Raw genomic sequence first — 13273 nt, forward strand, 5'->3', positions numbered from 1 at the left:
AAAAAAATCAATCAATGGACAGGAGAAATTACAATGTACTGAAGCCTGCTAGCTTTGACATCTAGGCCTCAAAAAGAGCCTGAAGCAAGGTTATGTGGAGCCACACGGGACAAGATAGTCTCTTGTTGTAGAGAGGTCAGCCATTCTGCCAAGTCCACTCATAAAGACAAACAGAGGCCCACTTGGAATTCTAAGGTGGTAGAAGATGGGGGCAGGTTGTCCAATGGTCAGCGGCTGGAAGGAAACTCAGGACCCAGAGGAGACTCAGAGAGGTCAGCCACTCAACCAGGCCCACACAGAAAGACAGGCCCTCTTGGAATTCTAAGGTGGTAGAGGATGCATGGGGGCAGGTTAATCTAATGGTCAGCCACTGGAACAAGACTCAGGGCCCAGAAGAGGCTCCGAGTTGCAGAGCCAGATGGAGGGAGCATGCACCTGGCTCTCACAGCCCACAGCAGCCAGCTGGGCTCTGACTACTCAGTGGTACACTTCACTTCCTTTGCTTGCACGTCCGTTGTCTCTTGTATGACTTGGGTCGCTGTCTATCATAGTCGGAAATGAAATTGGTCTGCAATGGTTTCCTATTCTGACAGGCTTTTGGATGGCTAATTGATAGATGATTTATGAATAGATCACCCTTAAAGAGAGGCTCATGAGGCTGATTTCATGTCCAGACAGTCATTTTTCCGCCTATTTTAATATGAGATATGATTTGTTCGCTTTCCCCTTTACCCCCTCAAGCTTCTAAGACTTCTTATCACCCTGCAGGGGTCTCAAACTCGAGGCCCGCGGGACGTTTGCGGCCCTCCGTACAACATTTTGTGGCCCTGCCCTAGAGGAATCTTGTTTTGTTTTGTTTTGTTTTGTTTTAGTTGTTTGGGTCACACCCCCAATGTTCAAGGCTTGCTACTGACTTTGCACTCAAGGATCACCCCGACTTTGCCTCCTGCGGCCCCCAGGTAAATTGAGTTTGAGACCCCAGCTAGAGTCATAAAATAGGACTTAATTACCCTAGTCCAGCGACGGCGAACCTATGGCGCAGGCCTTGCAGCTGGCACGCGGAAAGGTCTGCAATTAATAAATTTATAAAACTTGTAAAGACTTTTTAGATACTAAAATCTTGTTATTAAGGTTTAATGGACATGCTGGCACTTTGAGGAAATTCTTTGGTTTTGTGCAGCAGTTTGGGCACTCGGGCTCAAAACGGTTAGCCATCACTGCTTAGTCTGCCCACCCCTTGGGCTGGACACAAGTGGTGTGAACTCCTCCTGGAGCTAGGCCGGCTTCTCCCAGTCCCCAAGCACAGCCAAGAGCTTCGGGGTGGAAGAGAGGGAAGCGATAGACCTGGTGTCTGCCAGGAGTCGGCTCGGCACATGGGTGTTGTCTGCTGCGACTCTTGGATGGCTGAGATCTCTGAATCTCCTCTTGCTCCTGCAGCCTCTCAGTGTGTGTATGCATGCTTATGTGTGTGTGTGTGTGTGTGTGTGTGTTTGTGCGAGTGTGTGTGTGTGCGCGCACGCGTGCGTGCAATGTCTATTTGCCTATCTGCCTACCTGCCTTCCCACCTACCTGCTCTGACCTGGGAATCCCAAGCTCACTCCTTTTCTCTTTATCATCTTGATCCCATTTAGATTTTGGACAAATAATGAGCATATATGGAGCCTGTAGTTGTTCCCATGGCAGTATGCTTCAAGGGCAGAGAAACCCTGAATTCCTTTTCTAATTTCCCCAATACTTACTATGCCTATAACACACACACACTCACACACACACACACACACACACACACACACACACACACACAGTTTAGCCACACAAACCCTCCTTGTTTTCTCTTTTTTCCCTCTTTTTTTCTTTCTTGTAGTTGTTTTGTTGATGATTTTTTGCCTCTGTTTTTTTTTTTTGTCATTGCTTGTTTTACTTGTTTTTTTTTTGCTTTGTTTTTGTTTTTTCTCTTTCTTTTTTTAAATAGATATTTATAGCCTCTAGATAGACTCCTCCTGGATATTTTTTATTTTCTCATTCCAACAGAACCACAAAACTTGAATCATCTTGTTCTCCCCATAAATTGAGGAGAAAAAGAAAAGTATGATACCAAGAGCAACCAGTCATATGAACATTGAGTAGAAATAAAAAATGATCAGACTTAAACACCAAACCAAAGTCAAACGATACCAGAATCTCTCCCCAATCTAGAACATGCTATACACAAAGGAGACCTATTACACTGACAGGCCAGGGGGCTAAGGATGGAAGCATGGGAGGCATGCTGGGAACAGCGGTGGAGGGAGGTCAACATTGGTGGTGGGAATGGCCCTGATTCATTGTCACTATGTACCTTAAATATAACAGTGAAAGATTCGTAATTCACTTTGGTCACAATAAAAATTATTTAAAATTTTTTTTAAAAATCCCTTTCAGGGGCCAGCGAGGTGGCGCTAGAGGTAAGGTGCCTGCCTTGCAAGCGCTAGCCAAGAAAGGACCTCGGTTCAATCCCCTGGCGTCCCATATGGTCCCCCCAAGCCAGGGGCGATTTCTGAGCGTTTAGCCAGGAGTAACCCCTGAGCATCAAACGGGTGTGGCCTGAAAAAACAAACAAAAAAAAATCCCTTTCAGATTTTTTGGGGGGGTTAGATCTTGGACAGAACAGGCTGTTTTCTTCTGCTTTTCTTCTAAACTTTTACTGTGTTTCTTCCCCTCGTGTTCTCCTGTGCGACATAAAAGTTGGCTGAAAGACACTTTCCAAGACACATTCTGACCTTTACTTTACAATCAAGAGTACCATTAGCCAGATGACTGTTATCTTCTTTTCTCCACTAATGCTGAAAGAAAATAGATCAATCCCCACCCCTCCTTTTGATTTTGGGACCACTCCTTGTGGTGCTCAGAGACTACTCCAAGCTCAGTGCTCAGGGCTCGCTCCTTCCTGTGCTGGGAGGATGAGGTGGTATGTAGATGTGATCCAGACTTAGGGTACTGTAGCCTTAGAGCTTGCTCTCTGGCTCTGAAGCACAATTGGGGGGGGGGGGGTTGGGGGCCATGCCCGGTGATTCTCAGGGGTTACTCCTGGCTCTGCACTCAGAAATCGCTCCTGGCTTAGGGGACCATACGGGATGCTGAGGATCGAACCACAGTCCGACCTGGGTCAACCTCGTGCAAGGCAAACGCCCTCTTGCTGTACCATCTCTCAGACCTCCCCCAGAAGCACATTTTTAAGTGAGTATGAATGATCTTATTTCATAACATATAACACACTTGATAAAGAGTATTATGACCATCCTCTAGGGTCCAGATGAGGAAATTGTGTCATAGATATGTCAAATAAGGAGCTTTGCTTTGAAGAGGAGCCTAGAACCCTGCTCTGAAGAGTCCACTTAAGGCTGGCAGAATTTCCAGAGTGAACTCACAGGTTGGTCCATAAAGGCTACCATGAGCACATGGCACTCAGTTCCGGCCTTAAGAACATCTAGTCACCTGGATAAAATCCACTGCTTTTTCTTTTGCCTCCATTAGGAAACCTAGTTCTTTTATTTTTGTAAAATTACATTGAGAAGTCAATCAAGCCTAAAATGATTCTTTCATCTTTTAGAAAAATTGTTGGCCTGGAAGGTCATACATGATCTCCTGCCAAGGTCCATTTTATTGTTGACTCGGTGCACCTTTTAGCTAGAATCAATTCTCAACCTGTGTCCTATCTGGAAGGCTGAAAGTGGCACAGGATTTTTCACACTGTTTATCATGTGATGAAGGTTTCAAGGGAAAGTGTCAACATAAATTTGGAATTTCCTGACTCCTGCAGATTTGAGTTATAATCTTGACAAGACTGGAAAGGAAACATTTAAAAAAAATGTTCAGAGTGTTTTATGGTGGAAATGTCCCCAAACATTTTCATCCCATTTTCCCAGAGAAATATGACAGACAGCTTTTGGGAGGGGTGGGGCAGGAGGGGCATGGAGGGAGAGAAGCACAAAATGCCATATCCTTGAACTCTTTTGTGTGTTTCAAACAATGTACAGTTAAAAATCAAACAATATTGCTGCTAAATATGTCAGGAATAGTCCTTGGAAGTGCTCTCACTGGAGGGAGTTTCATGGAAAGGCTGGTTAGTTAAGAAAGGTGATGAGAGGTGTATGCAGATGGGGGGGGGGGGGCAGGACTAGCTGTGCTGCAGTTGGATATGGCCAGATATGCTATCTTTCCAATAAGCTGTCATCAGCTCCTTCCTCGCCTGGGCCTTTAAATCTGCATTTGGGGACAAGGTGACTCGGGGCCCTGGGTCCAACTGGAAAACAAAAGCAAGCTGGGGGAAGGGTCTGGATCTTTATGAGAAGTCATGAAGTCTGGCTTTCTGGCCAGATTTCCTCTGCAAGGCGAGGTGTGGCCAGCACTAAGTGTGTGGACGCCTGGGAGGGGGTGCACACCCCGCCTTCAGACTCAGGGCCTCGGCCTGGCCTGCAGCCAAGGAGCCAGACGCCAGGGCCTGGCTCTCAGGGTGGGAGAGGCCCGAGCCCGGGTATACAATGGAATTATCTCAGGCCAACCGCTGCTGCAGAAAGGCACAGTGCTTCCTGTCCTTGCCTTCAGCACAGACTGTCCGACTTCCAGCCGGTCGCAGTCACACTCACTGGCACTGCTGGCCCAGCCTGGTGGAGAAATGTCCCCAGCCACTTCTTCCTTGGGAACTGCAGACACTGCAATGCCGTAATCCATTGTATTTGTGTCCCCTCTGGAAGGCCCTCCTGGCTCAGGACTCACTTGGGAACAGGGATCTGCTCTCAAAACTGTTTATGGAAGGAGGTAAAGGCCCAAAGCTTCTTAGGGGAGAGGAAAACAGATAAAAGGCTCAAGGTAAATATTAACACCAGCCACAAGGCCATCGAGTCAGGCTGGCACTTCATTCTCAGGCCCACCTGCCCCTCTGGCCCGTCTTCGTGCAAAGAAACCAAGGAGACTGGATCCAAAGACAGAGCTGAGTGAAGGTCATCAATAGAGCTTGCTTTGGAAATCTAGCAACATTTGCTATGTACTCGGGCTAAATGTAGGAAAACTGTGATGGCGGAATCTCAAACCTAGCCCTGTATGAGATCAATATAAAACTTAAGTACAGAAAGCTGTTAAAACCCGGTGCTTCCAGTGTGTCAAAACAAAACAAAACAAAACGAAAAGGAAAACTAGGCAAGTATTTGTTTGTTATTCTTGGCTTTGGAATATTGAGATTTGTTTATTAGACTTAAGCAGCCTTTGTGTGTGTTTGGGTCACACGCAGTCGTACTCATGGCTCTGTTCTCTGTGCTGTATACTGGAGGAACACAAAGATGTTCTCTGTGATTGCTATCATAGGTCACCTGCAATCAAACCAGGGCCTTTCACATGCAAAGAAAGTGCTGTAGCCTATTGAGCCATCTCTGACCCCCTGACTCCCTATATTTTTTAATGTGTCCCAAGAGTTGTACAGCCAGATTTTAGAAAGTGATTTTAGAAAGTTTGCTGAATCCCTTTTCAGAAAACAACTGTGTCCACTAGCAATTACTCTTCTTTCTCACTTTCACTGCTCCTCATGGCCACCCAGGTCCAGAGACCCTTTGGCATTTCTCCTCCTTTAGATTTTTCAATCTCATAAAAATTATGTTTAAAGTACAAAGCCAGGGGCCAGAGCAATAGCACAGGGGTAAGGCATTTGCCTTGCATGCAGCTGATTCAGAACAGACCTGGGTTTGATTCCCGGTATTCCACATGGTCCCCCAAGCCAGGAGCAATCAATTTCTGAGAGAGCCAATAGCTATCTCTGAGCGTCAAAAGGTGCGGCCCAAACAAATAAGCAAAAAATAAAATACAAAACCAGAACAGTTGTTATTTATTTCTTTTAAAAGTAAGTTAAAGGATGGGGCCGGTGAGGTGGCGCTAGAGGTAAGGTGTGTCTGCCTTGCAAGGAAGGACCAAGGTTCGAACCCCCGGCATCCCATATGGTCCCCCCAAGCCAGGGGCAATTTCTGAGCACTTAGCCAGTAGTAACCCCTGAGCATCAAACGGGTGTGGCCCAAAAACCAAAAAAAAAAAAAAAAAGTAAGTTAGAGGGGCTGGAGTGATAACACAGGGGTAGGGAGTTTGCCTTGCATGCAGTTGATCCAGGATGGACCACTGTTCTATCCCCTGGCATCCCATATGGTCCCCCAAGCCAGGAGCGATTTCTGAGTGCATAGCCAGGAGTAACCCCTGAGAGTCACTGGGTGTGCTCCCAAAAACACAAACAAACAAAAAAGCAAGTTAGAGTGACAGCTCAGAAGGTAGGTCTCTTATGCATGCCACTGACCTAGGTTCAATCCTCAATATGGTTTCTGGAGCCCTGCACAGGGGGTCCCTCAGCACAGAGCCTGGAGTAAGCCCTGAGCACCATAAGGTGCAGCAAAAATCCAAAAATATAAAATAAATAAAATGATTAAATAAAATATTTTAGAATAATAAGCCCTTAATGCTCTCTTCAATCAAGATATTCTGATACAGTTCCTTGTTCTATGCCTGAAATGAGCTATTTGTTTCAGGAGAATTATTTCTGCAGACAGGACAGTTAAAGCATGTTCAGCTGAAAAGTTTTCCCTAGAATCAGGGAATCTTTGAAAGCTAGAAGAGTGACTCGCCCGAGTGTCTCCCTATTGAGAGGAAACCCGAGAAAGGGACCTCTGCTTTAGTGGAGGGCACGCCTGCCAGCAAAGACCATTCTGGAAGAGAGAAACCTAAATAGAAGCATAAATAGTTGCTGACAAAAGTTCAGGAAGTAGCAGGAAAGAGGATTCGATGTGGCTGTCAGATGCTTGGGCCAGGGAGGTGACATTAAAACTCAGAAATCACCCTTGAGTTCTTTTGGAGTAGAGTATTTCTGTGTCCAACCAATGGAAAATCACCATCCTTCAAAATTTTCCAGATTCCTGAATAAAGCTACTTGGTTTGCTTTTCAAAAAAGTGTCCACTCTAGAGAGAAAAACCACACAAATCATAAATATACTACTTAATTTTCTTGGGAAAAATATAGAGGTGCTGATATACAGAGATGAGCTGTTTGAGGAATTGGAGCCACTAGCTTTGCTCAGCTGCCCTCACCACCCACTCTCTATCAATGTGTCCCCTTTTACTTGCAACCTCAAAGCCACTATGTACCCTCACTTCCTTCTCAAACTTTAGGTCTCCAAATTATTAAGGTCAACATTGGATGTAAAAGTAGAATTCTCCAGTGCTTCTCCTTTAGTCCTAGGTTTATTTATTTCACTTAGAATACATTATTGTAAAGTACCATACTAATGACAGGAAGGTTAAAAAGTAAAAAAAGGAAAGACCAAAATTTTTGTCTTATTCCCCACAAAATGAGAATTCCTTTTTTGGTCTGATTTGTTGTCCTATTTTGGCTTGTGTTTGGTCTTTAGGATACTTCTGGCTGTACTTAGGTCTTGCTGTTGGATCTAGACTCAGGGATCACTTCAGGGAACTTACGTTATGTCAGAGATTGAATCTGGGTATACCACTTGTAAGGCAAGTGGCCTACTCACTGTCCTATCTCTTCTACGCCATGTTTGATCTGTTTTCTTTTTGTTTATTTTTCAGATTCAACTTTAGTCTACCCACCAAGGAAACACTTAGATCTGTTGATTTAGGAAATAGTCATATTTTTCTCCTACAGGATTTGCTGGAATCTGGAATTGAATGCACTAACTCCCACTGCTGTGACTTTGGTGCTAGTACATGATGTTTACATGTAATTTCTCTCTTTCTTCATAGTTTCTCACCAGAACATGCTGTCAGCATTCAATGGAATGTTATACAGCCCTGGAAAAGAAAAGTTTCTCTTCTTTGATTCAGCACTGTGAACCTACAGGGCATGTGCACGCACACACACACACACACACACACACACACACACACACACACACAAATTTTTAATAGAATAAATAAACTTAAAAATTATCATGTTTTATAACATTTTTACTATGATAGGATTTCAAAACGTTATGCTTTTTTTTTTTTGGTTTTTTGGGCCACACCCTGTGATGCTCAGGGGTTACTCCTGGCTATGCGCTCAGAAGTTGCTCCTGGCTTCTTGGGGGACCATATGGGACGCCGGGGGATCGAACCGCGGTCCGTCCTAGGCTAGCGCAGGCAAGGCAGGCACCTTATCTCCAGCGCCACCGCCCGGCCCCAACGTTATGCTTTTTTATTCTAGTTTAATATATTTCTTTTGGATTCAGACAAGATGAAGAATAGGTCACTATATATTTGTTTAAGAAAGTTTCAATCAGGGAACAAGAGAGATAGTGAAGAGGAAAGGGAATTTGCCTTCCGATGGCCAACCAGGTTCAATCTTGGGCACCCATTATGGTTCCATGAACATAGTCAGGAGTTATCTCGAAGTATAGAGCCAGGATTCAGCCCTGAATACAGCCAGATGTGTCGCCTGCTCTGCAAAAAAGCTTTCTATAAAGAACTAAGTGATGCTTGATTAAACAAAATTATCATCACTCTCATCGTAGGAGTGTGCGCACTTTATTCTTGTTTTTACTTGACACTATTTTAAAATCTCGCATTCTAGTAAAATTTATTTTCTGATCTAGTTACAAAAGGATTCAGTTTAATTAGACAAAGTATATGATATTAATCTTATTATGTATTAATAATATGTTATTGATATAATTCATATATTATACATATTATTTATGTATTGTATTTATATTCATATATTATATATTTTATATTTTATATATAAAAGAAACAAAGGAACAAGTCAAGGTCATCTCTTTTTTTTCCCCAAAGAGGACATATATGGGCCAGGGATATTGCTTAATAGGCTCAGTACATGCTTGGCTGGATCTCCTGCACTGCATGGTCCCCAGAGCACCATAGGGAGCTACACTTAAACAGAGGTGGGAGTATCCCCAACTATCACTGGGTATGAATAAAATCAAAAATGCTAAGTAGGTGCACATATGTTCCCTGCGCCCAGTGTCAGTGCTGTGTGTTTGTGTGTTGCTGGTCCACACACATGCTGCCTGAGCATCTCCCCTCTTGAGATATGCACTCTCCGGCTTTCCTACCTTCGTGCTGGGATGTGTAGTGGGGCTCTAGAGAACTTTTGGAGACGTTTGTACTCACCCTTAAGTGAGCTGCTCTCTCCCTTTCTTGTCCTCTCCTCACCCTTCCTCAATGCTTCCAAATAAAACCTATTTTCACTTCAAAAAATAAATAAAAATAATTTGTAACAAAAATAAAATTTTTTTTACTGTCTTGACATCTTGGATTGGATTTTCTACTCATTCTCTTACTCTTGCTTATAAGACTTGGAAACACAGAAGCAAGCAGCAGTAGAGCAGTCTAAATGTCCCCTTTGCTAATTTCCCAAATATCAGGAAGCAGATTATTCTCTAAGGGTCTCTTCCATCTAGAAAGTGAGTGTCCTGGACCAAAGAGATAGCACATTGGTAGGGTGTTTGCCTTTCGTGTGGCCAATCCGGGAGGGACCTGGTTCAATTCCTGGAATCCCATATGGTCCCTCAGCCTACCAGGGGCAATTTCTGAGTGCAGAGCCAGGAGTAACCTCTGAGCGCTGCTGGATGTGGCCTAAAAATCAATCAATCAGTTAATCAATCAATGAGTTAAAAAAAAAGTGAGTGTCCTTTCATGGTTGTAGGGTTTTAATACCCAAACAGCCAACAGTCACCCCAAAACTATATGTTTGATTTACTTTAGCTTGAGACACATCAACTCAAATCCTTAAAGTACTGAGTGATCTCTGTTTAATCTATCTAGACCTAAAGCCACAATAAATGTGAAGAAAAAAAAAAAAAGAAAAGAAAAAGTCAAGGAAAATTGTGAGTTGGGTAATACAATTAGAAATGGATTTGGAGAGAAAAAAAAGAAATGGATTTGGGGCTTATTGCCAAATACTTTGAAAACTGGATTAGAATTATGGGTAGCTTCTTTAAACAAAATCACTGTGAGATACAGATTAAAAATTTTTAAGTTGGGCTCGGAGAGATAGTACAGTAGCGTTTGTCTTGCAAGCAGCCGATCCAGGACCAAAGGTGGTTGGTTCGAATCCCGGTGTCCCATATGGTCCCCCGTGCCTGCCAGGAGCTATTTCTGAGCAGACAGCCAGGAGTAACCGCTGAGCACCACTGGGTGTGGCCCAAAAACAAAAACAAAAAAATTTGTTAAGTTTTAGTCACATAATGTTGTAATACTTATGGGTGATTTCTATCCTTGCATTAGCCAGATCTGAAGAAAAAGAAACAAGAAAAATGTCCTATTTCTCTAAGGACCCCAGACTAGGCGAGTGTGTGCCATGAACAAGTAAACCCACTTCACTTTGTATGTGGAAGAAATGATGCCAGGGCTGTGGACATGATGCAAGGAGCCACCAATAGTGGCAACTTCAGTTTACTTTGCCTACATCAATGGTTAAGTCATGATTCTTTATTTTCTCTGCTACTAAAATTGGGCAAACAGAGGCCAGGCCTGATTTCTTGCGAATAAGGAAAAGTTCTGCTAGGCAGCAGGTACAGGGGAGAGAGAATAAAAACAGGAAGCATGCCCAGGTGATACTCCATATTGTCTGTAGGAAGTGGACAATAGAGACGTTGATCATGTACAATGGCACAATTGTGATTCTGACCCAAGCAAGCAGAGCATTGGGTTCCAGATGGCCCTGTGCCAGACTGAGGCAGCAGAGATGGGAATAATTAGGAGGAGTTGCTCATCATAAATGGAAAAGTTGCTTCCGATACAGTCAAATTCTGACTCCCTAAACATAAGATGGAGTATGTGCATTCAGAGAACTCGGTTGTTTAGCATGACTAGAGGTGAGAACTGAAATATGTCATACAAAGAAAGAGTACAACAGGACATTTAGAAATTGTTTCCAGGGGATGATGAGGGATCTATAGAGCAGAAGGAGATGCTTTCAGAGCTGAAGACATCCTGAGGAAATCAGTTTTGAGGCTTATGTGGAGACAGTGGCTGTTGGGTTTGCCCAAAACTTCTAGTCGCTCTTTCAAGAGGGAATGAAAATACTGCCACACAATTCTGAAGCAAGGGGGCTGGGAAAAAAGGTGTTGGGTTCTTGAACTTGATGTGTTTGCAGTATTGGAGACAAAGGGTCTAGAGTCCCAGAGAGGGCTCAAAGAGGGTGCGAGAAGGGAGAGGTATAAGCTATAGGAAAGAAGGGAAGGTCACTCAGAAGTGGACTCAAAGGGTTGCTGGCTCAGCACTGCACATTTAGCTGCAAAGATGTGAAGAATAAACGCAGTGAAGGAAGCTGTGTCCCAAAGGATGTGACCAAAAGTTCAACCAGGATTCAGGGGACAAGAAGCCTTGGAATCAAAGTGGGAATCAAAGTGGTCATGGGCTTTCTAACCTTCTAGTCTCCCTACAGCAAACTGGGTTTGGGCTGTGCACACCTGAGCAAGGACAAGAAAACACAAGAAGGGTGAGACCTTTGATTGGTCTGGGGTGCAGGCTCTGGGCCCTTTTGTGACATATCTATATACCAACTGGGCAGTCAATTAGCTCGCAGCTCTCTGCTCAACAGAGAGGCTAGTGAGAGGTGGCAAGCGAGGTATCCTGTGTTTTTAAACCAACTAGGCAGACTATCGTGTGGGAAGCCTGGCCTGATGAAACAGCACACAAGTTCTGTTCTAAGAAATTGGTTTTTAATATAGAGTCTGTGAGGCTAGAGAGATAATACAGCAGGTAGGGCGTTTGCTTCGCCGAAGACCAACCAGGTTCAGTTCTCAGCAACCCACACGATCCCCTGAGACCTGCCTGGGGTGAGCCCCACCTGGACTGAATCACCTTCTTCCCCTCAAAAAGAAGCCACACAGAACAAATGAACAAAAAATAAACATTGGGGTCTGTAATGCTCACTTAGATATGATTCCATTCATCCAAATTAAACAATGATTTAATATGTATTTATTAATTGATTATATAATTTATTATTTATTACATAATATTTAATCATATTTAATATTAAATTAAAGAAATTCAAAATCTTAGCCACTAGATTGACTTTTATTTTGGGCCACATCCAACTGTACTGAACATGCACCCATGACGGCACTCAGGGGTCATTCCTGGAATGCTCAGGGGATCATAGATGTTGATGTGGATTCAGCCCAACTGGGCTCTGTGCCAAGTAAGAGTCTTTAGCACTGTATGATGTCTATGGTCCCGGGAATGACATTTTTTTTTTTTGTTCCCCAGTTCACAATGCAGACCAGGCAAAGGGCCTGTGTTGAGGTGTATATGGGGTGCATTTACTGTACCTCCTCTTTCTATACAGTCAGTGTAAAGAACACAGCCTGTGGTAAGAATTGGGAGGCCTTATCATTTCTTTTTTTTTGATTATATATATATATTATATATGTGTGTATATATATTTATTTATAAATCCTTCACCAGCGCAACATTCCCATGACCAATATCCCCAGTGTCCTTTCTGCCCACCCCACACCGGCCTGTACTCTAGACAGGCTTTCTACTTCCCTCATTCAGTCCCATTTTGTTATGATAGTTCTCAGTGTAATTATTTCTGTGACTGCACTAAACGATCCCTGTGGTGAGCTTCATGTCGGGAGCTGGACCCTCCAGCCCTCCTCTATTTTGTCTCTGAGAATCACTACACAAATGTTTTCATTTTTCTCAAAACCCATAGATGACGGAGACCATTCTGTGTTTATCTCTCTCCCTCTGACTTATTTCACTCAGCATAATAGATTCCATATACATCCATGTATAGGAAAATTTCATGACTTCATCTCTTCTGGTGGCTGCATAATATTCCATTGTGTATATGTACCATAGTTTCTTTAACCATTCATCTATTGAGGGGCATCTAGGCTGTTTCCAGAGATTGGCTATTGTAATTAACACTGTATGAATATAGGTGTGAGAAAGGGATTTTTGTATTGTATTTTTGTGTTCCTAGGATATATCCCTAGAAGTGGTATAGCTGGATCGTATGGGAGCTCAACTTCCAGCTTTTGGAGAGATCTCCATATCGCTTTCCACAAAGTTTGGACCAGACGGCATTCCCACCAGCAATGGATAAGAGTTCCTTTCTCTCCACATCCCCACCAGCACTGCTTGTTCTCATTCTTCCTGATGTGTGCCAATCTCTGAAATTCATTTGGAACAATAAACAGCCACAAATAGCTAAAGCATTACTTGGAAAAAGGAATATGGGAGGTATTACTTACCCTAACTTTAAACTGTATTTCAAAGCAATAGTTAT

General features: G+C 43.4%; 1 non-coding gene across 1 annotated transcript; it reads right to left on the reverse strand.

Annotated features, from left to right (window-relative positions):
• Positions 1-12230: 12230 nt before the first annotated feature.
• LOC126021134 (small nucleolar RNA SNORA51) lies at positions 12231-12363 on the reverse strand. Its single transcript, XR_007499744.1, has one exon. It is a non-coding gene; the product is annotated as a small nucleolar RNA SNORA51 (small nucleolar RNA).
• Between the last annotated feature and the right edge of the window lie 910 nt (positions 12364-13273).

Source organism: Suncus etruscus, chromosome 10 (genome assembly GCF_024139225.1).
Source record: "Suncus etruscus isolate mSunEtr1 chromosome 10, mSunEtr1.pri.cur, whole genome shotgun sequence".
Lineage (NCBI taxonomy): Eukaryota > Metazoa > Chordata > Mammalia > Eulipotyphla > Soricidae > Suncus > Suncus etruscus.